The sequence below is a fragment of the Pantherophis guttatus genome, chromosome 2, assembly GCF_059756535.1.
Source record: "Pantherophis guttatus breed Tessera chromosome 2, ASM5975653v1, whole genome shotgun sequence".
Classification (NCBI taxonomy): domain Eukaryota; kingdom Metazoa; phylum Chordata; class Lepidosauria; order Squamata; family Colubridae; genus Pantherophis; species Pantherophis guttatus.
The window spans coordinates 217,481,731-217,507,744 of NC_142064.1; the positions used below are offsets into that span (position 1 = coordinate 217,481,731).

The 26,014-nt window shown below is 40.1% G+C and overlaps 1 long non-coding RNA gene across 2 annotated transcripts in view; it reads left to right on the forward strand.

Moving 5' to 3' along the window:
• The first annotated feature begins 3,694 nt into the window (after positions 1-3,694).
• Positions 3,695-26,014, forward strand: part of LOC132710835 (uncharacterized) — a 40,478-nt gene continuing 18,158 nt past the window's right edge. Inside the window, exons 1-3 of one of the 2 annotated variants that reach the window (XR_015731963.1) lie at positions 3,695-3,880; positions 6,483-6,537; positions 13,510-13,609. This is a non-coding gene — a long non-coding RNA (uncharacterized LOC132710835). The remainder of the gene's footprint in view (positions 3,881-6,482; positions 6,538-13,509; positions 13,610-26,014) is intronic. The other variant, XR_015731964.1, reaches the window with a different exon arrangement.

Sequence of the window (26,014 nt, forward strand, 5' to 3'; positions counted from 1 at the left end):
CATTTGTTCTGACCTTCTGTTTGCTTTTCTCTTTTTTTCCACCTTTGAGAGTCTCTTTTCACACTCATCTTGAAATCAGAGGAAGTCAAGCTATTTTCCAAAGCACCTGAGGGCAGGACAAGAAGCAACAGATACAAACTAATCAAGGAAACAAGCAACCTAGAACTAAGAAGAAATTTCCTGACAGTTAGAACAATTAATCAGTGGAACGACTTGCCTCCAGAGATTGTGAATGCTGAAAGTTTTAAAGAAGGGATTGGATAACTATTTGTCTGAAATGGTATAGGGCCATGATGGCAAATCTATGGCATGCGTGCCAGAGGTGGCACACAGCGCCCCAGTTTAACTCTGCCCTGCATACACACGCGCCTCCCGCTGGCCAGCTGTTCATTGGCTCTCTGCCGCACATGCGCTCAGGGGCAGAAGCGTGTGTGAGAGGCACACACACATGTGTGGGGGTGGGGCACATACAGGAGCACATGCACATTGTCTTTTGGGGATTCAGGCGCGGGCATGCTCATTCGCACGTGCACTCATGCACTTTGGGCACTCGGTCCGGAAAAGGTTTTCCATCGCGAGTATAGGGTTTCCTGCCTAAGGAGGGGATTGGACTAAAAGACCTCCAAGGTCCCTTCCATCTCGGTTATTCTATTCTATTCTATTTTTGTTTTCATCCCATAGCTCCTCTATTCCCCATCAGTGATAATTCTGGATGATACCTTTGTAAATTATGCATATATGTAGAAACTGATTGATTTCCTTCTTCAACTTTTGAACTTGGAATTTGCACATGAGGACTAGGGAATCTGTTCCACAATCAGTTCCTGGTCACATTTTTATTGTTTTAAAATGGATTCTTAGAGATTACTTTCAACTATTTAAATGTCTTTATGAAGAGAAATACTAAATGTGAATTTTAAAATTTTGCATACATCCCCAAGATATACACTCCCACATTAATATGTTTTCCTCCAATAGTTGGCAGGGGGTGGGGTTTTTTATTGTGCTTTTTTATTTTTGAAGTTGTTACTGTGTTATTTAAATAAATACTGAGGAATTTGTTCAAAACATTTTTTTTACCTGAGAAAAACACCACACAAATCTGCAGAATATACAGTTGCACATTGATTCGTTTTAAAGAACCAAAAGCAAAAATTAACTTGCTGTTTTTCACCCATGTCTTGGGATAAATGATTGAAAAGCTATTTCAGTATTCATTGTTACTGATTTTCATGTGCTCTTAATGGCTTTCTATGACCATAATTCATTTGGCTATATTGTCTGCACAGTTCAAAGAAAGGTCAGAGAGAAAAGGGTAGCTTTTGGGGAGCACAAGACTTATAGAGAGGGGAAAGAGTCAGAAAAGACTAATACCAGTTTAATGTAGCCCATTTGTTAATATTAGCATATTACAGGTAGTGGGGCAAGGATGAGAGACAGCGTTTGTTCTTACTATCCTCCTAGTAAGTTCATTATGAATAAAAAATCATAGTGCTGTCAGGTATTCCAGATAGCACGTGAAACATTGGTGAATTTCTGATTATTTGGACATTAACCATTTCTTTTTGTTAAGCCACTATCTTTCTGTCCCAGATCCTCCAAATAATTGGACCAAAACTTTCATTATCCCCCAATAGTTATTGGTTATGATGGGAGATGAAGTCCAACGCATCTGAAGAGCACCGATTTGGAGAAATCTGTTTGAAGCAAAGAATTGTCCTTATGGTTTGTAAATACTGAAAAGTTATAAAAAATTCTTACTACCATTATCTTTTTCAAAAACCTTATTAGTATTATTCAGATGCTGCAATGTACAATCTGAATGGAAATTAAACTTATTCTTAGAATGTTAATTGCTCGACAGACAAAAGAGTGTTACATAAATCAAAGTCAGAATTGGTAGAGCCCTGGTATCATCTAATCTCTGGGAATGGAATGAAGGAAATCAAGATTTTCAAGCTGCAGTCTTTATTAACCAAAGACTTTGATTTCAATGAGCCTTCTCCAATTTAGCAACCTCCAAGATATCTGGAGGTTGTCAGCTTGGGGAAACGTCCCTTAGATATTGCTATGGATCTCTACATTCACAAAATTACCGTGTCATGGTTTGATAGTTGGGAAATCACAGACCTGGTCAAGTCAGTGGAATAAAATATTCTGGCAATACAAAATATAAATATTGGGCATACTTTCCTAAAGAGAAACATACAGTAGAACATAAATAGCACTAAGTCATTTTTTTTTCCTTATCAAGTGTTAGGCATTCTTGGGGATTTGGCAGCATTCCTTAATTCTTCAAACTCTGGATAATTTATTGTTCTCCATTATATTCAGCAAAGTAACGATGTACCAGCTGCACAGTTTGCTTACCAGTGGCAGTCTCCTACTCCCTAATCCGAATCTGTATGTACTGAGACAAGACCCTTGTCTGCATCTCCCTAATTGCAAATTAGAACAGATTTTATCCCTTTGAGCTATTCCCTTCATCTGGATAGACTGTGACTTGTTGCTTGATTCCTCTTTAGACCAAAAGTAGTGTATTCCTCTATTTTCTTTACTAGTCATTCTAAAATGGTTTATCTAGTTAGAGTGCTACTAATTTGGTTGAGCCATTATGTTTGTGGTTTTTCTTTACAAGGGAAAGATAACATACGGAATAGGTTATTAGATAGTTTTCAAATAATTAATGGCTATGTAAAAATATTCTTGATAAATATCTACACCATGTATCCTCTGTAATAATTTTCTGTCACCGCCCCAAGTTAAAAAATATTTATATTTAAGTCTTGCAAGACTCTATATGCAGTAGGTAGTGATACAGTAAGACTACTGTACATAGATAATTGGAGAATATACAAAGGATTCTTCTTCTCTCCCCCACCCCCAGACTTCTGCCTGATGTGCAGAGATCCTCCACAGGACAGAATTTTTAGATTTGTTTTAGAAGACAGGATAATGAAAGAGATTTCAGTAAGGCATGAGCAGACTTGCTTTCGGAAGTAGTGGACTCACTTTTGTTTGTGTTTAAATAAGGGCTGGTGGCCATTTGTTAGTGATGCTGCACATTCTTGCATTGGGTAGGAGATTGGACTGGCTGATACCCAATCCTTGTTCTCCATGAAAATGTATGTAGACTGCTAGACTCACTATGGTACCTACTTCCATTGGTTGGGGCTGGGACACTTGACATTTCATTCCACTGAGATTCTTTTCCCAGTAACAGAATAGCAATGGAGAAATTTTTTTCTCAGTGCTGTCTCACTTGTGAAATATTTTCTTTTGGGAGGCACTTTTGGGAGTACCAAAAGATCCATATTTTTGTGCAACAATTTTCTTGCTCATTTTAAAAGAAGTGCCCTGCTGGAATAGGGCCAAGATTTACCAGGGCCCACAAGAAAAATATGAGGGCAATAAAACTAGAAAAAAATAAATATTAGACATAAAGAAAAATGCTTAAATTTAACTTGTTAACAAAGAATGGAACAAAATATTTTATGATGTCTTAAAGGATAGTTATGAACAATGTGCTCAGAAATTTATTTTTAAAAAATGTGATATCATAAACAGTGTGTTAATGATGTCACAGAAGAGAAACAAGTTATACCAATTAAGACTGGAATTGATTCGAATGTGGATTTAAATATGAGAAGTTACAAGAATTATATGGAAAATGATGATATACTGGACATAAAATGAAATTGGTGATGTTTTAATATTTTAAAGGAATATACAAAATATCAAACCCAAATAATGATTTGGAGAAACTTTTTTACTGGATGTACAAAAGAAATCTGTTAAAAGTCTTGAAGGGACAAAAAATTGAAAATAAATCAAGTTCTACGATATTATTTGAAAACATTAAGAACCAAGATTGTTAAAAGTACGTGGAACTAATATAGAATTAGTTTATTGGATCAAAGTTAAAATAGATGTGTAGTTATCTCTGATAATCCTTAATGGACTTTTGCTGGTATGAAATGTATGATCAAGCTTTTAGATCTTGTTTATAGTTAAAAGATGAGATATGAGAGGAAGACAGCATTTGTTTGTTGTATTTTAATGGATGGTGATAAAATTATATTAATTATGAAGAGGAAAGTTACTTTTATTGGTTCTTTTCTACACTTTTTATTTTTCATTTCATTTTATTTTTTGTAATTTGTATTAGTTTTTAATTTATTCTACTTCTAGTCTAATAGAATTAATATTAAAAGAAAAAGAACTGGTGCCCATTGCCTCGCTTTCCAAAAATTTGAATATGTCCTAAGTTAAGAAGCACTTGCTTTTCTCTCTCTTGCATCTCTCACCACTTGACTTCAAAGGTTCACCTGGAGGTTAATATTTATAAGAGAAAAATCTATCATCTTCATGTCATTTATCATTTTAAAACTTCCAGACCTTCCTTCTTTCCCTTCTTTCTAAGCTAAAATATTTCTAATATAATATTGTTAGTAAACCAATTACTATAGTTTTTTTCATTATTTTGGCCACCCTGTATTCTATTCATTTGCTTTCTTGCCTGTGTGCCACTTCAGTCATACAATTCTGAACACATATATTATATATGCAGTAATATAATTAAAATATGATTAAGAACTAAGGTAGCAAAATTAACCAATCACATAATATCTAGCAGTATTGAGAATATAGGACAACCATCATTTACTCTGTCACTACATAAGGGATCATAAACTCCAAAGTTCAGGTCTTAACAAGTCCAGGCAATCTAATCTCCAGGGAATGGAGACAAAGAAGGCCAGCCCCATATTCTCATGGCAGTACTCCTTAAGAGTAGACATTCCTTGTAGAGCACGGGTGTCAAACTCGACAAGACACATTGCCGTCACATGATGTTTTGTGACGTTTTTCCCATTTGTGGAGCTGGAGTGGGCATGGCCTGCCTGTGACGCCCACTTCAGTTCCACGGATCGCGGCTTGTGGAGTCGCCAGTTTGACACCCCTATGTAGATATTATCAGAGAAATAGATGGTGATATAAATACTGCAGACCTGAGCCACGTAGGACTTTACAGCTGACAACCATCAGTTTGAATTGTCCAATGAAATTGCCAGTACAATTCTCAAAATGGTAATGTTACGTGGCCAAAATAAGTAGCACCTGTAAACTGTACAAATGAACAACTGTAGTCAAGGGCTGCATTTTGGAACAGCTGTAGCTTCTGGATAGACTTAAGAACAATCCAGTGGTGAAATCCTCCACGGTTTGCCACCAGTTCGCTGCCTGCGCATGCACAATGTGTGCCAAATGTGTGCTTTGCATGGAAAAAGGACAATTAAGAAGGTAAGTAGAACAGTGAGGGGGAACAGCTGTGCCACACTATTTAGATTCGCTAGAAATCCTGCTTTCTAGCGAATATAAATCGCACAGCAAAGCTGATCGCCCGAAATACCAGTTCGGACCAACTGGCAGCTATTTTTTTACTACCCGTTCGCTGAACCGGTAGCTTTTATCAGTACTGGTTTGTCCGAACCGGTGCAAACCGGTAGGATTTCACCACTGGAACAATCCCATGTATGGTACACATTCCTATAATCCAGTTGAGAGGTGACCAAAGCATGAGTGATCATGAGAAGGGCTTCCTGATCCAGGAATGTTTGAAACTGATGCATAAGATGGAGTTCTGCTGTACATAATTTATTAACACAGATGTTATTTTGGGAGTTTAAGCAAAGTGTAGCTATGTTAGTATGATATCAGCATGACAGCATCCATCCATATTTAAACTGCAGTTACATTTTCTTCCATAGTGAAGTGGATTAAAATTATGCAGTCAGTCCATTTAAATTATGCTGAATTTTAATTTCAATCACAATCTACTCTATTACCCTGAGTTTCTCTCAGAGCACTTTCTAATCAGATGATGAGCTACTACCAGTTAGTGCTGCTGGGAGACAATCTGCATTCCTACGTGTTCTCCAGACTCCCCCTGAAATCCTCAGGGATTTCACGAACATGCTTATATTCATTTTGATTGATGCTTTACTAAGTATATAGTTAAGGCCTTGGTGAGTTATTGACTCAACATTTCGAAGAGATATTTGAGAGGGTGTGACTAAGTGTATTTTAATTGCAACCACACAGAAATTAAATGCAATTAAAGTGTATTTTAATCTAAATGATGCAACTGCAATTAAACTGCAGTTTAAATAATGATATGCTCCTTGTATAAATATTAGCAGAGGTAAACTGTGGTCTGTAAGAGATGATATACACTGTGTAGAAGATACTAAAGAAAAGTGGCATTTGGTTTATTTCTCAAAAAAAGTTTTCCTATTTGTTTTCTAAAGTACATCCATATCTTTAATTCCTAGTGCAAAGCAAACATTATTAGATGATGTCATTGGTGACATGACAGTACTGTAAATGGTTCACACATCTTCTGTAAAAAGCTTTTCAAAAATTCTTCAAACAAGGAAGTTTTGCAAGTGATACCAAATGATTTACAAAATTTAATTTTACAGATCCAGTGAGGAAGTCCACCCACTTTTGATGTCTACGATGGATTACCCATTTTAGGTGACTGTAAACCAATTTTGGCATAGACAAAAACTATAGTGGACAGAACAGGGATGAAAAATTGGTGTAACTCCATCATATGTGGGTAGATCAGAGTTTTCTGCTGTTTTTGCAGCTTTGGGAAATGAGGTATTCCTGATATTGTTCCTCATTTCCATATGCTTTCCACCTCAAAATGATGGGAAATTGTGCTGCTGAATTTTAGCATCAAAGGTCTCCAAAACAATAGTATGCAGTCATGCGGCTTAAAGTAGTCTCTCCTGATGTAAAACACCACTTTATATACTGTCAGGACCAAAACCGCTCGGTATCATTCTTCTTCTTCCATATTTCAGGCCTATTCAGGGGTGAAAAATAGATTCAGTGAGAAGGGAAATAAATAGCTGAAAATCAGTGCTATATGTATTCTGTTGAGGACAATCCTCTAATTTAGGGGTGTCAAACTCAATTTCATTGAGGGCCACATCAGGGCTGTGATTGACCTCAGGAGGCTGGGCATGGCCAAGGTGTGGATGTGGTTGGGTGGGTGGGCGTGGTCATCTTGATGCCATTCACTGGGCATGGGCAACTGGGTGGGCATGGCCAACTGGGTGGACATGGCCAGCTTGATGCTACTCCCCAAACTGCTGGCATGTTTCCTCTTTGCATTGGGTAGACCGGGCCAAAGCCACACTGGTCTGATGTTTCCTCTTTGCACTGGGTAGACCAGGCTGAAGCCATGTTGGCCCGATATTTCCTTTTCACATTGGGTAGACTGGGCCAAAGTGACATAGGCCCAATGTTTCCTGTTCACATTGGGTAGACCAGGCTGGAGCCTTACATTTTCCAGGATGGCCCCATGGGCCAGATCCAACCACATTGCGGATCTCATGTTTGACACCCGTGCTCTAGTTGAAGCATTTTCAAAATATATTCTTTGGGGCTTGAAGAAGCACTCTTTTATTTGAAGGTTACTTCTATTTCAAGAATTGCATAGATTAAATTTAATTTTTAAAAAAAGCTTCTCAAGAATGGGCTTGTTGAAGACTTGGATGAGTCCTTCAAGGACTGTTAGCAGTTCAGGCAAGAAGAAGGCAAACCATTTATCTCTTGCTATATTTTTTTTAAAAATAAATGTGTGTATCTCTAGATAGATAAAAATAAGATTTTACACTTAGCGAAAAAAAATAACTGTACAGATACAGAGTAGTGAAACTTGGCTCAATATCAATATCAATAACTGTGAGAGGGGTCTTGCAGTCCTAGTGGACAATCTCTTATATATTAGCTAGCAGTGTGCGGCAACAGCCAAAAAAACCAAGGCAATCCTAGACTGCTTTAATAGAGGGATAGAATGAAGTTCTAGAGTCTTGTGAAGTTCTAGTACCATTTTACCAAAGCCTTGGTATTCCACATTTGGAATACTGCATCCAGTTCTAGTCACCACAATATTAAAAAGATGCTGAGACTTTGGAAAGAATGCAGAAAAGAACAAGGATGATTTGGGGGCTAAAGGCTAAAACATATGAAGAACAGATGCAGGAATTGGGTCTAGTCTGGTGAAAAGAAGGACTAGGGGAGACATGATAGCATTTTTCTAATGTTTGAGAGCCCCCTACAAGGAAGAGTGGGTAAAACTATTTTCTAAAGCACCAGAAGGCAAGACAAGAAACAAAGGATGGAAACTAACCAAGGAGAGAATCAACCTAGAACTAAGGAGAAATTTCCTAATGATGAGAGCAATAATCCAATGGAATAGCTTACCTACAAAAGTTGTGGCTGCTCCATCACTGGAGATTTTTAAAAAGAGACTGGATAGTCATTTGTCTGAAATGATCTAGGGCAGCGATGGCTAACCTTTTTGCTGTCACGTGCCAAAAGTGGGTGGACCATGGGGGTTGTGCGCGTGTGTGTGCACACACCCATAATTCAATGCCCCCCCACACCCTGCCCTCCGGACATGCACGCATGACCCCACCCCATGCTCCCCCATGCTTTTGGCACGTGACAGCAAAAAGGTTACCGGTGGACCTGGAAGGCCTGTTTTTCGCCCTCTCCAGGCTCCAGCAGCTTTCTTGGAGCCTGGAAAGGGCGAAAATGGCTCCCCCTCCCTGGGAGGCCCTCCAGAAGCCAGAAACAACCCATTTCCTGAATTCTGGTGGGCCTGGAAGGCCTGAAAATCAGTTGGCCGGTGCACACATGTGCGCTGGAGCTGAGCTAGGGCAACGCTCGGGTGCCCACAGATATGGGTCCATGTGCCACCTGTGGCACACGTGCCATAGGTTCACCATCACGGTTCTAGGGTCTCCTGCTCAATCAGGGGCTTGGACTTGAAGATCACCAAGATCCCTTCCAACTCTTTTATTCTATGTTCTATGCAGCTGCTCCAATTTCTGTGATGAGACAGTTTTCTATCTCTTCTGGGATAGAATACAAGAGGATGTGTCTATCCCTCTGTTGAGAATGCAAAAGAAATGCAGTTTGTCTCACAAGAGTTAATCAAGTATGGAATGAACTATACACCCCTATCATGTATGATACGTGTATTGGGACATGCAGCAAAAAATATTTGGCAATAGATTTATTAGTTGTTAGTTGTTAGTTGCGAAGTTGTGTCCAACCCATTGTGACCCCATGGACAACATTCCTCGAGGCCTTCCTGTCCTCTACCATCCTCTGGAGTCCATTTAAGCTCTCACTTATTGCTTCAGTGACTCCATCCAGCCACCTCATTCTCCCCCATCCCGTTCTTCTTTTGCCTCAATCTTTCACAGCATTAGGCTCTTCTCTAGTGAGTCCTTCCTTCTCATTAGGTGGCCAAAGTATTTGAGTTTCATCTTCGGGATCTGGCCTTCTAAAGAGTAGTCAGGATTGATCTCCTCTAGGACTGACCGGTTTGATTGCCTTGCAGTCCAAGGGACTTTCAAGAGTCTTCTCTAGCACCATAGTTCAAAGGCCTCCATTCTTTGGTGCTCAGCCTTTCTTATGGTCCAACTTTCACAGCCATACATTGCAACTGGGAAAACCATAGCCTTGACTATACGCACTTTTGTTGACAGGGTGATGTCTCTTCTTTTTAGTATGCTGACTAGATTTGCCATAGCTTTCCTTCCCAGGAGCAAGATCTTTTAATTTCTTGGCTGCAGTCCCCATCTGCAGTGATCTTGGAATCCAGAAAAATAAAGTCTGTCACTACCTCCATTTCTTCTCTATCTATTTGCCAGGAATTGAGAGGGCCAGATGCTATGATCTTAGTTTTCTTAATATTGAGTTTCAAGCCAACTTTTGTACTCTCCTTCACCAGCATCAAGAGGCTCTTTAGTTCCTCTTCACTTTCTGCCATTAGAGTGGTATCATATGTATATCTGAGGTTGTTGATATTTTTCCTGGCAATCTTAATTCCAACTTTTGATTCATCTAGCCCCGCCTTTCTCATGATGTGCTCTGCATATAAGTTAAATAGGCAGGGTGACAGTATATAGCCTTGCTGGACTCCTTTCCCAATTTTGAACCAATCAATGGTTCCATGTCCAGTTCTCACTGTTGCTTCTTGACCCGCATATAGGTTTCTGAAGAGACAAATAAATGGTCTGGTACTCCCATCTCTTTAAGAACTTGCCACAATTTGTTGTGATCCACACTATCAAAGGCTTTAGCATAGTCAATGAAGCAGAAGTAGATGTTTTTCTGGAACTCCCTAGCTTTCTCCATGATCCAGCGTATGTTGGCAATTTGATCTCTAATTCCTCTGCCTCTTCAAAATCCTGCCTGTACTTCTGGTAGCTCTCGATCCACATACTGCTGGAGCCTAGCTTGTAGGATTTTAACCATAACTTTACTAGCATGTGAAATGAGTGCAATGGTGCGATAGTTTGAATATTCTTTGGCATTGCCTTTCTTTGGAATTGGAATGTAAACTGACCTTTTCCATTCCTGTGGCCACTGTTGAGTTTTCCAAATTTGCTGGCAAATTGAGTGTAGCACTTTTACTGCATCGTCTTTTAAGATTTTGAATAGCTCAGCTGGAATACTGTCATCTCCACTAGCTTTGTTGTTGCTCAGATTTCCTAAGGCCCATTTGACTTCACATTCTAGGATGTCTGGCTCGAGGTCAGTGAACACCCCATCGTGGTTATCAGGGACGTTAAGCTCATTTTTGTATAGTTCTTCTGTGTAATTTTGCCACCTCTTCTTAATCTCTTCTGCCTCTGTTAGGTCCGTGCCATTTTGGTCCTTTATCATGCCCATCTTTGCATGAAACTTTCCTTTCATATCTCCAATTTTCTTGATGAGATCTCTGGTCCTCCCTATTCTATTGTTTTCTCCTATTTCTTTGCACTGTTCATTTAAGAAGGTATTCTTATCTCTTCTAGCTATTCTCTGGAATTCTGCATTCAATTGGATGTATCTTCCTCTTTCTCCCTTGCCTTTCACTTCCCTTCTTTCCTCAGCTATTTGCAAAGCTTCCTCAGACAGCCATTTTGCTTTCTTGCATTTCTTTTTCTTTGGGATGGTTTTAATTGCTACCTCTTGTACAATGTTGCAAACCTCCATCCATAGTTCTTCAGGCACTCTGTCTATCAGATCTAATTCCTTAAATCTATTTGTCACCTGTACTGTATATTCATCAGGGATATGATTTAGTTCATACCTGAGTGGCCTAGTGCTTTTCCCTACTTTCTTCAATTTAAGCCTAAATTTTGCAACAAGAAGCTCATGAGCTGAGCCACAGTCAGCTCCTGGTCTTATTTTTACTGACTATATAAAGCTTCTCCATCTTTGGCTGCAGAGCACATAGTCAATCTGATTTCTGTGTTGACTGTCTGGTGATGTCCATGTGTAGAGTTGTCTCTTGGATTGTTGGAAAAGAGTGTTTGCTATGACCATCATATTCTCTTGACAAAATTCTATCAGCCTGTTCCCTGCTTCATTTTATACTCCAAGGCCAAGCTTGCCTGTTATTCCGGTTATCTTTTGGCTTCCTACTTTAGCATTCCAATCCTCCATGATGATAAGGACATCATTTTTTGGTGTTAATTCTATAAGGTGCTGTAGGTCTTCATAGAACCAGTCAATTTCATCCTCTTGGCATCAGTGGTTGGGGCATAGACTTGGATTACTGTGATATTGAATGGTTTGCCTTGGATTCGAACTGAGATCATTCTGTCATCTTGGGGATCATATCCCAGTATTGCATTTCCTACTCTTTTATTGATTATGAAGGCTATTCCATTTCTTCTGAGGGATTCTTGCCCTCAGTAGTATACCTGATGGTCGCTGAGTCCTAAGTTGTGAATGTTCAGACTTGTCATCTCTTGTTTGACCACGTCCAGCTTTCCTTGATTCATGGATCTTACATTCCAGGTTCCTATGGAGAAAAAATCTTTACAGCATCAGACTTTCCTTTCACCACCAGATAAATCCACAGCTGAGCATCCTTTCAGCTTTGGCCCAGTAGCTTCACTCATTCTGGTGCTATTAGTACTAGCCCTCTTCTCTTCCTCAGTAGCATATTGGACACCTTCTGACCTGAGGGGCTCATCTTCCAGCATTGTATCTTTTTTCCTTTTGGTACTGTCCATGGGGTTTTCAAGGCAAAGATACTGGAGTGGGTTGCCATTTCCTTCTCCAGTGGATCATGTTTGTCAGAACTCTCTGCTATGACCTGTCCATCTTGGATGGCCCTGCACGGCAGAGCTCATACCTTCATTGAGCTACACAAGCCCCTTCACCACGACAAGGCAGTAATCCATGAAGGGGTGGCAATAGATAGCAGCACTCTAAATAGCATTAGGCAGATGGATCCCCCAGTAATTATTAAGTCCACAACATTTCTGCACTATGCTACATCAATGGCTAAGAGAGTAAGGATGGAATGACACAAGGTGAACTTTCAAGTGCAGTTAGATCCCCATGAATTTTTTTAAAAAAATGGGATGACATTAGTTCTTTCAGTTGCCTCAAATACCAGATGAGGAGGAGGCCACAAGCTATATAATAGTTACAAATGACTATTACAAATGACTATTATAGTCATAAATGACTATTATAACTACTAAAAATAGCTGTAACTACAGCTACAAATAGTTGCCAAATGTCCTAATCATTGTAGAGAATCATCAGCTATTAAAATTTAGTTTGGTCATGATTTTTATGACTGAAATGTAAAAGGTATCTTGGGTAAAATGTTATTTAATAAAATCACAGATATAATGATTAGCATCTATTAAGTACAATTATACAGTGAGAAACAAATTCAAAATACTATGAAGATTCATTCTAGCTTTTTCAGTAACCATCCATAATTATTTACTATTTCCCCAACAAACTGTTTACACTGTTATCCATTATTATATATATTTTTGATAACAGTACAATAATGGTTGGCCATTGCCTTCTCACACACAATTTAATCAATGACCTTGCCCTTCTCTTTAAAGGGATTATCTATCTCCAGCATCTTCCTGTATCACTGCTGCCCAAACAACCCAGCATTTTTACTCAAGGCATAAAGGACTACTCCCATACACATTATGTGTGCGTACATGTGCACTGGAGCTTAGCTAGGGCAATGCTCATGTGCCCACAGATATGGCTCCGCGTGCTACCTGTGGCACACGTGCCATTGGTTCACCATCATGGCCCTAGTCTTTAAAGAAGGATCTAATATGGGGAAAGTGGAGAAAAGAAAAGACAATCAATAGCAAAGTAGATGGGCTTAGTTAAAGTGGTGATGGATGCACCACTAGAGGACTTGAAAAACCAGGTTAGATACAAATCATCATGAAAAAAATCAATCTTTGTAGTCACTAAGAGTTGTTACCAACTTGATTACACAGAATCAATCAAGCCATATTAAGCATTAAATTCTGATGTCAATTATATAAAAATAAAAGGTATAATTGTATTGATTTTCATATCATGAAAATATCCTTTCATCATAAAAAACTGGTTCAGATTAGTTCACACTAATTTTTCCTATACTATCTACAGTTGTGAAAGTTGGACAATGAAAAAACTAGACAGGGGAAAAACTAGACAAGAGGTTCTAGGAAACTCACCACAGCCAACTCATCACAGCATCTAAATTATTGTAAGTCTTGTATGTATTTCTCAATTGATTTTCTTTATTTTATTATTATTGGCTATGGTTTCATTGAAATTAATTTAACTTTTGTATTTGTTGAATACAACTGTGATGAGTTGTCCCATGGTGAGTTGGCTGTGGCCAGTTGTCCCACAGCGAGTTGGCCATGGCAAGTTGGCTGTGACAAGTTGTCCCATTCCAGCTGGGGAAGACTCCTGGACATACTTTGAATGGCAAAGGTGACAAACAAGCAAATACTAGGATGTATAAAACCAAACATATCACTGGAAGGCAAAATCACAAAATTCCACCTTAGTTATTTAGTTATTTCAGCCTTTAATGCAATCAAACTCACAGGAAGATGCATTTTTGCTCAGGATGGTCAGTGTAAAAGGAAATGAAGTCACCAAAACCTACAATGACTGATATATCAAAGCTGACACCAGCCCGAACATAAAACAACTGAAAGAAATTAGAAAATGTGGAGAGAGCTGGTTCATAAACTTGCCAAAAATCTATCATGATGGAACAGATAGCATCATCTCATGCCACCATCTAGCTGCTATTCAAGCATCAGCTTAATAATATCTAATGTAAAAATGGAATCATTCATCACAGTAAAGCATTGAAAAAATATTTTGTCATTGTTTACAAAAATGTATCTGATCTGAGTTGCAGAAAATTCAGACAAGTATACTAGATGGTAGGGAAAATGGATTTCTCTTTGTTGTCATTTAGTGGTTGCATCTGTTCTGATGGCCTTAGGTCTCACAATTCATGTAGTTGTGATTGTTAATGTTATGACATTTCTTCTAGTTTATTGTAAAGGTATTTATCAACTGCTTTGTTTTTAAAACAGCAGATCAAAATTCCTGGTAGGCAGTTCTGAAACATCCATGTTAGTAAATATAAACCTGCAAAAGATAGTTCAACTATGATTATGATAGAATTAACTTATGTTTCACTTTTCACATATTTTTCACAACCTCAAAAAGGTTGCTGATAGCTTTGTGTCTGAGGGACAATATAATATTATACATTATATGGAATAACTACAAACTCTTTTTTTTTTTCAAAAATGTAAACACAAGCATAGGGTACCCCAAACTGAACACAGTAATTTATCCTTCTTTCTCTCTCCCTAAAAAAAGTTGCTTGAATTTACAGTCCTTCTCCCTCTCCCTCCCTCCTTCCCTCTCCTGCTCTCTCTCTCTCTCCCTCCCTCCCTCCCTCCCTCCCTCTCTCTCTCTCTCTCTCTCTCTCTCTCTCAGCAACTGAAAATAGTTGAAATTTGGATTAGCATCGTGTTCTTCTGGTCCATTTCATTAGAGAATTTGGGGTCCAATTCATTGGTCCATTTCACCTCTGGTCCATTTCATTGAGAGCATAGGATCGTTTCAATAAAACTTTAGTCCAGGACTTAATGTATGCAGAGGTTCTGAGGTGAAAAGAAAATATATTTTGGTGAAATAGATAAAAATGTATTTCATCTTTCTTATGGTATAGTAACTTCCTAAAACATGAAGGGGGAAAAAATCTAGGCCTTTAAGAGCTTGCCCTTCCACTCACATTTTCAACACCTGGCTAAGGGAGGATTTGGTGTTACAAAGACTGATGACAGATCCTTACAGAAGCATTCTGTGTGGTGCTGCCTGCCTGTCTGTTCGCACACTGCTATTTTGTAAAACTAGAATTGCTTTATAGCTTGCTTATTTTCAGAACCAGAAACGCATCCTTTTGAACTTAAAGCCATGAACTGCAACCTCAAATTAGTCACCTCCCTGTGACAATGCATTTGGAGGAAAAATGATATTTTCCATAGGTAAATCAAGCCTTGTGGTTCTTTATGAAGCCGGTTTTTGCCTCTTTGGCTTGAAAAACTGGAGGGGAATGACATGAAGTTCTGGATTTCAACAATTAAAAAGTGTCATTAAGATAAATGAGCATAGACACTGGCAAGTAGGATTTGCTGCCACCTCTCTTCTGTTTTCATTTTCAAGAAAGAGCTTGTTTGTAGCTCTTTTAGAACCTGTTACAAACTATATTAGTCATTAATTTACATACTTTTATAAGAAAGGCCTGTAGCTTTCTTTCAGTAATTGTAACTAAATTTAAGTGCTCGCTTTGAGTCCCTAAACATTTTAAAGAAATATCCTGCCAATACATGTAGATAGTCCATGTTGGTTAAATAATTTTAATTATGTCAGCTTTACAAGATAACCTAGTATTATGTCACCTGGGTAATGGGGCAAGAATTTATATAGGCCATCCTTCATCTTGCATTACACATACAATGTAATGGCAGGGAGGAAAATGTTCACAACAAACCATCCACATCTCTCATTTCATTCTATCCCAGTGCCTTCTTTATGGTTTTCCATAATGGGCAGGGCCTCCCAGATCACTGAGAAAGGAGGTTCCAGTCTCATAGGGTTCTGTTTTATTTTTTGAAGGGATGCAGTGGTGGGGGAGGGGGGGCGACTGAAGCAGAAAAACAATTGATTGAAGTGATTTTAGCATTCTCAGGAACCTTCTAGAGCAGGCCTTAGTACTAATAGTATAGTTTTCTAGGACCATGCAGAGTTTTTAAAGTGTACTTCCAGTGGTGGGATTCAGCCAGTTCGCACCACTTCAGGAGAACTGGTTGTTAACTTTCTGAGCAGTTTGGTGAACTGTTGGAAGAAATCATTAGGGCAGAGAACCGGTTGTTAAATTATTTGAATCCCACCACTGTGTACTTCACTTTGACAAATGCTCAACATTCCTATTGTAGCGTCCTCTGCCTGTTGCCATCAGCAACCAGGATTAGCCGCTGATTGGCTACCAGTTGACAGTTCCTTAGGCGGGAGGCATACTCGTTAACCATTGGCTATCTCTCTGACAGCTGCTGGTATAAATAGCAGCCTACCTCAAGTTTTCTCTAGTTACTAGTTGTTAAACAATAAATCTTTGTGTTCGAGTTAAATCACCTCAGTTGTTATTCCACGCCAATAACGAACTTAACACTGGCGATGAGGTTTTTGGGGCGACTGAGGAGATTCATAGGCATGCCTCCATCTCTGCTGCCATGCTGCGATGGCTACCCCGGCCACATTCGCCCATTTCGAACCTGCCACAGAGTCCTGGGATGCCTACATGGAGCGTTTTGAGTGCTTCTTACAGGCAAATGACTATGCAGGACTCTCAAATGACAGGAAACGGGCTCATTTTTTGAATTCCTGCGGGCCTGAGATTTTTTCGACTGCCAGGGCTCTGTTGGCTCCTCTGCTCATTTCTACCGTGCCTTGGGACGTTCTTTTGGCCAAGCTGAGGGCCCACTACACGCCTGCTCCTTCTCACATTTCCCGGCGTTTCGCTTTCCGCCACATCCTTCAAAAGGAGGGCGAATCCATCAACCATTATATGGCTTCTCTCAGAGCTGCTGCGATTAAATGCGAGTTCTGTGATCTAGATGACTCCCTTCTTGAGCAATTGGTGTGCGGGGTGAGGGACATCAAGCTGCAGAGGCGTCTTCTAGCAAGAACTGATATTACTCTTCAGATTGCCATCGATGAAGCATGTGTTTCGGAGATGTCTAATAAGTCGACAGCCAAAATGCACAGGACTCATACACCTGCACCACCTAGCCGCGCCATTCCTGTCCATTATGAGGAAGAATTTTCCGAAGATACCACTGATGAGGAGACCAAAGTGAGCCGCCTGAAGTCCCAGCCAGATCAGCGATCCTCAGTGAGGAAGACCCCGTTTTCCGCCTGCCTGGGATGCGGCGAAAACCACCCTCATGCCGTTTCAATACTGTCATCTGCCGGCGATGCGGGAAGAAAGGCCACCTTGCCAAAGTTTGCTGGGCCACCACTCCAGATGCCCGATTGGCTCCTGACCAGCGTTCCTTTCAACGGCCCCAGAGGCGTCCCGCCAAGCCTAGGGATGACTGTTTCACAATTTTCCGAGAGGACGCCTACCCTGCGGTGTGGACCAGTCAGGTTTCCCCAGGTTTCCTCACGGTTAAGATTGAGGGGGTTCCCTGTCAAATGGAGGTTGATACAGGCTCTTCTAAATCCATCATAGCCTGGAATACCCTCCACAAGCTAGTGCCCGCCCTGCATAGCCTTTCTGCCTGCTTTACTAGGCTGTGCGATTATCAAGGGAATACCATCCCCATTCTGGGGTGGGCTAATCTCAGGGTAGAGAAAGGGAATTTTTCTGGCCACCTCCCTTTAATCATTGTCAAGGGTCACCTCCCCACCTTGCTTGGGCTTGACTGGTTCGAGGCTTTAGGCCTCACAGTCTCTGGCATCCACTCAACATCCACTGATGTTTTCGATGCCCTGACCAATGAATTCGCTGAGGTTTTCGACAGCAGATTAGGTAAATACACTGGTTCTCCTATTTCCCTCAATCTCGACCCACAGGTGGCCCCCATTCGCCTCAAACCCAGGCGAGTGCCATTTGCCCTTAGGCCCAAGGTTGAACAGGAACTGGTCAGGTTGGTGGCTCAAGGGGTTCTGGAACCCACTGACCACTCTCCGTGGGAGACCCCCATTGTGATTCCAATAAAGCCCAACGGGTCTATTCGTATCTGCGGAGATTTTAAGTGCACCCTAAATCGTGCCTTGCAAGTGCACCCATATCGTGTCCCCATGATTCAACACCTCCTGCATTCCCTGGGTCAGGGCACCATCTTCGCCAAGCTGGACATGGCCCAGGCCTACCAGCAGCTACCTGTGGACGATGCCACTGCGGCCGCCCAAACGATAGTTACTCATAAAGGGGCTTTTAAGTGTCGCCGCCTCCAGTTCAGAATAAGTGTGGCCCCTGGGTTATTCCAAAGCCTCATGGAGTGCTTATTGCATGGAATACTTGGAGTCATACCTTATTTCGATGATGTTTTGGTTTCTGCAACCAGCGAGGCACAACTTCTTCACCGATTGCGTCTTGTCCTGACCCGATTCAGGCAGACTGGGCTCAAACTTAAAAAATCCAAATGCCAATTCGGTGTCCCCAGCACAGAGTTTTTGGGATTTCTAAATCCCACACCTTCTAAAGTGGAAGCTATAAAGAAGGCCCCAACTCCCACATGCAAGGTGGAGCTGCAATCATTCCTGGGGCTACTTAATTTTTATAGCGTTTTCTTGCCCCATAAAGCATCTGTGGCAGAGCCCCTTCACAGATTGTTGGACAGCAAAACTCCATGGCATTGGGGGAGGGCACAGGCCTCCACTTTCGCAGCTGTCAAGGACCTACTGATGTCCGACGCTGTCCTTGTCCAATACTCAGATCGTCTTCCCCTCTCCCTGGTTTGTGATGCCTCGCCCTATGGCGTGGGCACTGTCTTGAGCCATATTCTGCCTAGTGGAAGGGAGGCTCCCATAGCATACTTTTCTAGGACCATGTCACCCGCTGAACGTAATTATAGCCAATTAGATAAGGAGGCTTTGGCTATCGTATCAGCGGTCAAAAAATTCCATGATTACTTATATGGCAGTTTTTTCCAACTGTTTACAGACCACAAGCCTCTTCTAGGTCTGTTGTCAGGGAACAAACAGACCCCCCAGATCATGCCACCACCCCTCTCTCGTTGGTCAGTATTTTTGGCCGCATACAACTACCAGCTCATCTACCGCCCAGGGAAGGCCCTAGGAAATGCTGATGGCCTTAGTCGCTGTCCCTTGCCATTACCTGTCTCTGACCTTACTCCAGGTGACCCCATTTCTTTGGTAGATGAATGGGAGGCCCCTGTAACAGCATGAGACATGGCTAAAGCCTCGCAGAAAGACCCTCAGATAGCCCAGGTTTTGGATTGGGTACGTAGGGGATGGCCTAGCGGCCACGTATCCAAGGAGTTCCAGCCATATCTGAGGAGGCAGCATGAATTATCTGCCTTAAGGGGGTGCCTTCTATGGGGTAGCAGAGTGGTGGTCCCCCCCCCATTGCGGACACCGATTTTATGTAGTCTACATGACAGGCACCCGGGCATTGCCCGCATGAAGGCTCTGGATCGCAGTTATGTATGGTGGCCCAATCTGGACAAGGCTATAGCAGAGTGGGTAGGTAGATGCCAGAGTTGCCAACAGTCCCATCTGGCTCCCCCGGAAGCCCCCGCCCGGGAGTGGGAAAACCTAGAAGCCCATGGTCTTGGCTGCATATTGACCTGGCAGGGCCGTTCCTGGGACAGACCATATTAATAGTCGTGGATGCGTATTCTAAATGGGTCAAGTTGGCACGCATGTCCTCCACTACCTCTGAGGCCATTATCCGAATCCTTCGTACGTGGTTCACTACCCATGGCCTGCCGGACCTGATCGTCTCAGATAATGGCCCACAGTTCACCTCTGCCACCTTCCAGGTGTTCCTGACCAAGCTGGGCATCCGCCATGCCACGATGAGGCCCCATTTCATCCGGCTGGAAATGGTTTGGCTGAGAGGGCAATTAGATCGGCTAAGGACGTCCTGTCCAGACTGGGGCCAACCAACTGGGGGGAGAAGATCACAAAATACCTTTTGGCACAGCATACCACTCCCTGCCCGACAACTAATCGCAGTCCGGCTCAGCTCCTCATGGGCCGCCGCCTTGGACAGGCTGCACCCGAATTATTCAACGGACATACCTTTGGACTCCACTAATGGAGTCAGGACTTTAGTGTTGGGGACCAAGTGTATGCTCACAATTACGGGGGGGGGGGAATCTCATTGGTTGCTTGGGCAAATCTCCAAAATAACTGGCCCCTGTTCTTATAGGATTCTGCTCGAGGATGGTCGAAGCTGATGCCGACACATTGACCAGATCTGAGGATGATTATTTGCTTCCCTTCCAGCCCACGTCGAATCAGACTCAGGACTAAGCATGGCGGCGGACCCCGTTAACGACTACTGAGCCGGAGCCGCGGCTTGCCTGTCTGCCCCCAGTCACCCCCGTCGGCTGACTTACCTGCGGATCCAGTCATTAGCTCGCCAGTGGGGTCATCAAGCACAGTCAGGCCTTGGCATGTGAGCAACCAGGGACTCCGGGCACGGCTCTACCTTCGCCACCACGATTTGAATCTTCCGCTCCGGAATTGCAGTGTTCCTGCATATTTGTCAGACTACGCATGTGCCATCCAAGGGGGGAGGAGTGTAGCGTCCTCTGCCTGTTGCCATCAGCAACCAGGATTAGCTGCTGATTGGCTACCAGTTGACAGTTCCTTAGGCGGGAGGCGTACTCGTTAACCATTGGCTATCTCTCTGACAGCTGCTGGTATAAATAGCAGCCTGCCTCAAGTTTTCTCTCGTTGCGTTCTGGTTACTAGTTGTTAAACAATAAATCTTTGTGTTCGAGTTAAATCGCCTCAAGCGTTATTCCACGCCAATAACGAATTTAACAACTATTTTTCTTCTTTGGACAAATATGGTTCTCTCCTTGTACCTTTGCTTTTCTGGAAATAAACAAATGTCGAAGCAACTCAGTCATAATTGAAACATTGTTGGGTAGAGCATCACCTCTATGGTCAAAAGTATTTTATTTTATTGATCTACCTTAAAGAGACTGAATCGTTAAGGAGTTTAAATCTGTGAAAGGTAATCTTAAAAGTCTCAGCTATGTTCCTTTACGGTTCTGAATAATTGCAATATTAAAATAGTATTTTGACTCGACAGTGCAAAATATGTAGGTTTCAGATATATGCACATGTAAAATGAGATTCGCAAACGAGTGAAAAATGTATCTCTTCAGCCAGGTCTCAAAAACTAACAATTGTACTATTTATACCCTGAGTGTTTGGCCTTTGTAATTTGAGCACATGCTTTGCTTCTTTTATCCCAAAAGCTGCTTTGAGTATTCCATTTGAACTGAAATGCAGATAAAAAATAAATGAATTGATAAAAAAGCATATAATTAAGATAAAGTATGCAGCATTGTCTTAGATATCACCAGAAATTAGTTGGTTAATTGGTGTTCCATTAATTTAAATATAGAAGCTAATGATACAGGTCAGATATATTCAGTTACAACTCCTTAATGTAAGACATTCTACAAGGTATACATTCTTCAAGACAATTGTACACATGCATCATGGTTGAAACATTATGAAATATACCATAATGTTAATCATGCTTATTAAAAATATCCATTTCTTCCTTCTCATGGAGTGGTGCAAATGGTGTCATGTAAAATTGATTAGATAAGTATAAACATCTTCTTTTCTCTTTTTCTTCAAAAATAATCTAATTCCTGAACATGAGGAGGAAGCTAATGAGTAAGTGCTGAGAGGCAGCAGGAAGAGGAACAGTATCCTGAGAAGTTTTATTATTCTAGAACAATAATAATGCTAGTAGGGACACTTGAAATTAAAGTCCAACAACATTTGGAAGTTTCAGGTGACAATAAGAAACAAACTTTCAAATAGAAAGTTGACCAAGTGCCATAATCCCATCTTTACTATAAACTCCTTTTCTCTTAATATTTTTACCTTAATTTTAGAGGTAATAAATATACTGAAGTGTACAAAGCAAATATAAACCAAGTAGTACACAAAATATCTCCCTTCTATTTTTTAGCTTTGTATCTTAGTTCATTACATTTCAAAAGAGCCATTCATTTAACCACTCAACCATTTAATGATGCTAAATAAGCAGGTTTCTGCTTAAATCAATTGCTGGAGGGTAAATATTTTAGTTTGTTAACAGACTTAGATTATCAGCTTGGAGATTACTTTTTGTGAACAAAATTTTAGTTGATCATACGAAAAACTCATTGGGTGACCTTATGCCAAATAATTGACTCTCAGCCTACACAGCAGCAGAGCATTAGGGAGAAAATAAAATGGATCAAAAGAGGTCCATGTGGACCTCCTGGAACTTCTCAGAGGAAAAGGCAGGTTGTACAAATAATGAATAATGGGGGAATCTTGAAAACCAAAGAGCTTGAATTTCCATATGAATAACCAATGCTCCCTGAAGAAAGACTAGTTCACAGTGTTTCAAAATTGGGATCGTGCCAAATCCTAGGCAGTTTCAGAGGAAAGAAACCAGCATCCATGGAGATACTGAAGCATTGAATGGAAAGAAGAAAATTCACAGAGGAATCTAAGCTTCAGACACCATCTATAATTTAGTGCACCAATGATGTTTTTGCTGCATTAACAAACAAGCCTGTCAGGATTGCAAATATTAGACTGGATGTTCATTAAAACCAGTCTCTGGGAATTGTTTCATTCACGCTCTTCCTCCTGTACAATATAATGAATTTTTTGACTTTGAAAGTGAGTTGTTGTGGCCTAAAGTAACAAATCAGTTTTGGAATGCATGCTGTCTGTTGTAAATGATTTGGTGGTAATAAATTTTCTGTTACAAAGCAATAGGCAGAGTTTTCATAATGTTGAAAAGTTTGGACTTGTCTTGAAGTGAACAGTGTCACTAAAGCAATGCTCTGGTTCCAACTATTTGTTATTATAAAAGGTGAACTTTTTTTTTTTGTCCTTAAGGTAGAATCCTCATCAAATTTCATTCTTTGCTGTAACATGTTTTATTTCATATGTAGGACAAATTTTTAAAAATCCAGGTTTGTTGAGTTTCTGTTGTAGTCTTTAATGTAAACCACCTCTGGCTACTGTGTAAAGTAGATTTCTTATTAATGAATAAATAAATGTGTGATTAATGCTAGCATATGGGTTTTTAAATTCCTTTTTATTTAGTTATCTTGTTATAATCAATATGCAAGCAAAATGGAAATTCTTCAGATATATATTTATGGATTGATAGTTTTTACTACAATTGAAGTATACATTATTTAAATTATTTGAACCTTATTTTAAAATTATTTTTTCCAAAATGGTTTATAAAAGAACATCATAAATAGTTAAGAACAAAACAAAGATTATTAATAAAATAAACATGAACATAAATGCATGAGCTTTACTGCTTTGTCCTTCAAGACAGGGATTATTATTCTAATTTCTGGAATGTTCTGACTCTCAACTTTTGCTATTGCTGGAGCACTCATATTGTTACTTAATTCTTCTCTTTTCTTCTCTTCTGTTCTCTTCTGTTTCAGGTATGCAATCATACACATTAAGTATAAGAGCATAATAAATGTGTAAATAGCTGGCTTATGAAAGAACAAAAGCTATTAGTTACCAAAAATGAAAATTCTTGAATAATATTCAAGCTCCTCAACCAGTTGCATTCCTTTGCTGACTTTTTTTCCTCAGCAAGCCCTAAGACTTCAGGGTAAGAAAGCCTAGAGGAAGAATTCAGTATATGTCTTAATTATAAACAAGTCAGAAATTCTCTTTAAATTTCTTTGTTCAGAGAACAATCAGACTCCTTTGGCTATTCCTGGTAAACACATAGAGAAAGAAGTTCCCTGAGGATGGCCTCCAGCATGAGTCCAAGAGCTTGAAAGACTAAATCTGGTTCCAATGACCAACTCAGACTGGATCCCAGAACATTATCTTTGAAAAAATATATTTGCCTTCATTTGTGACAGATGCAGGCAGCTAGTGCTTTGAACACTTTGACTTTGGGATTCCTTCACAGTATGCAAGGTGTCCACTTACGAACAACTATGCTCCTTACATCAATGCACTTGGGAAGGGGTCATTCCATGCAGTTTACAATACCAACCACCAGTTAGCTCGGAGATGGGTGGATGTACAACAAAAGCATTCAGCAAATGTATGTTAGAAGTCTTAATCAATTACTGCCATTTATGATTGGGCAAATATAAAGCAGCTATTAATATACATAAGGGGCATCATCTATCACAGCTTGAAGAAGAACTAGTCGCCCACCTAGAGAATGTTATTGGGATCCTTGTGAAAGAAAGACAGATGAGAAAAAGGAAATAGTTGGAGGATATAATTCAAAAGCTAAAGCCATGGTCCCAAACCTGTGTGAATTTGGTCCATAATTTATCAAGTAAACAAGTCAGCTGGGATCACAAATAACTGAACACAATGAGGGGTTTAACACAGGAGATGCCACACCAAGAGAATTCATAGCAGCATTAGAATCTATATTCAACAGAAAGAGATTGAAGAGCCAGAAAAACAATATCGGAAATGCTGGTCATAGATAAATGAAGTAATATGTTCAGCCCAATGGAGAGACATTCCATGAAAGCCCTGAAACAAAGATCAGGACATTATTATTTTATCAGCAAATAAAGGCCACTCAACAGTGGTGATAAAGGGCACAGATTATGAAATGAAGGCATTTGCCCCGCTCAATGATTCCTTGGCATATAGATCAGTAAAACCATCAGAGATGAGAACAATGGTCACATAATTGAATGCTTATCTCAGCCAACTTAAACAAAACAACTGTATAACAGAAAAGGAATGGTAGAAAAATGATATGAATAGATGCTGTCCCAGGGAGATTTTATGGACTCCCCAAGATACACAAAATAGGGGTCTCCCTCAGACCTATTGGGCACATAGAGAGATAAGTTTCCTAAGGATGGGCTTCAGCACGAATCTGAAAGCTTGGAAGACTAAATTTCTGCTCCTGGTGACCGATTCAGATTGGATCCTGCAACATTACCCTGGGACATATATTTGCTTTCAATTGTAACAGTTATTCTGATCATAAATGAACAAATTCCAGCCTAAATATAGATTTCAAATACTTTATATTAAATAGTATGCTTTTTCCTAAGATGAAAGTATATAAATCTAAACAATTGCACTTCATTTATCTAAATATTTTAATGTTGTGCATTGTTAAAGTTAACAACGTTTGAAAACTTTTTTTTCTGTTTGAATTGCCTCATGCCTGTGATTTCTTTCTAAAATACCTGTTTCTTGCCTCCTTGTAACCATAATTTCCATAGATAGATTGCTTATTGGCATGAAAACAAGTTCACACCAAATGCCTCCCATTCCATTCTTTTCTACACACACACACTATAACACTTGATGCTTGACTTTTTAAACTTTACTTCCCAATATGCTTAAAAATCACTTGTTATCAAATGGTCTTAAATCAAGCTGGTATGTAAAGCCTATCCCACATGATAGAGAAGAGGTTCTATAATATGACAACGAGATGCAAAAGACATTTTTACTATTGCAACATTTCAAGATAGCACATGTTACAGTTTGGCACGATAACCTCAGTGGGTGTAACTATACAGCCATCTGAATGATTAATGAAAGTTTATAATCTGTATTGAAGCAAGCATGAAGACCACAAAACTGCCTAATACAATTCATGGTAACTGCCAAAAATGTATCTAAGAGATTATCAATATTTTTGGACATGTAAGAGCTCTTCATGGAAATGGTGACCCAGGTTAAAAACTATTTTAAAAACTAATAAATATTCAGGAGAATATCATAGTAATGGACTCACTGATGTCCTGCATTTCATGTAGACAACTGATATTCCTACATTTAACCCCCAACTCAATACATTGTATATAAATATACATGT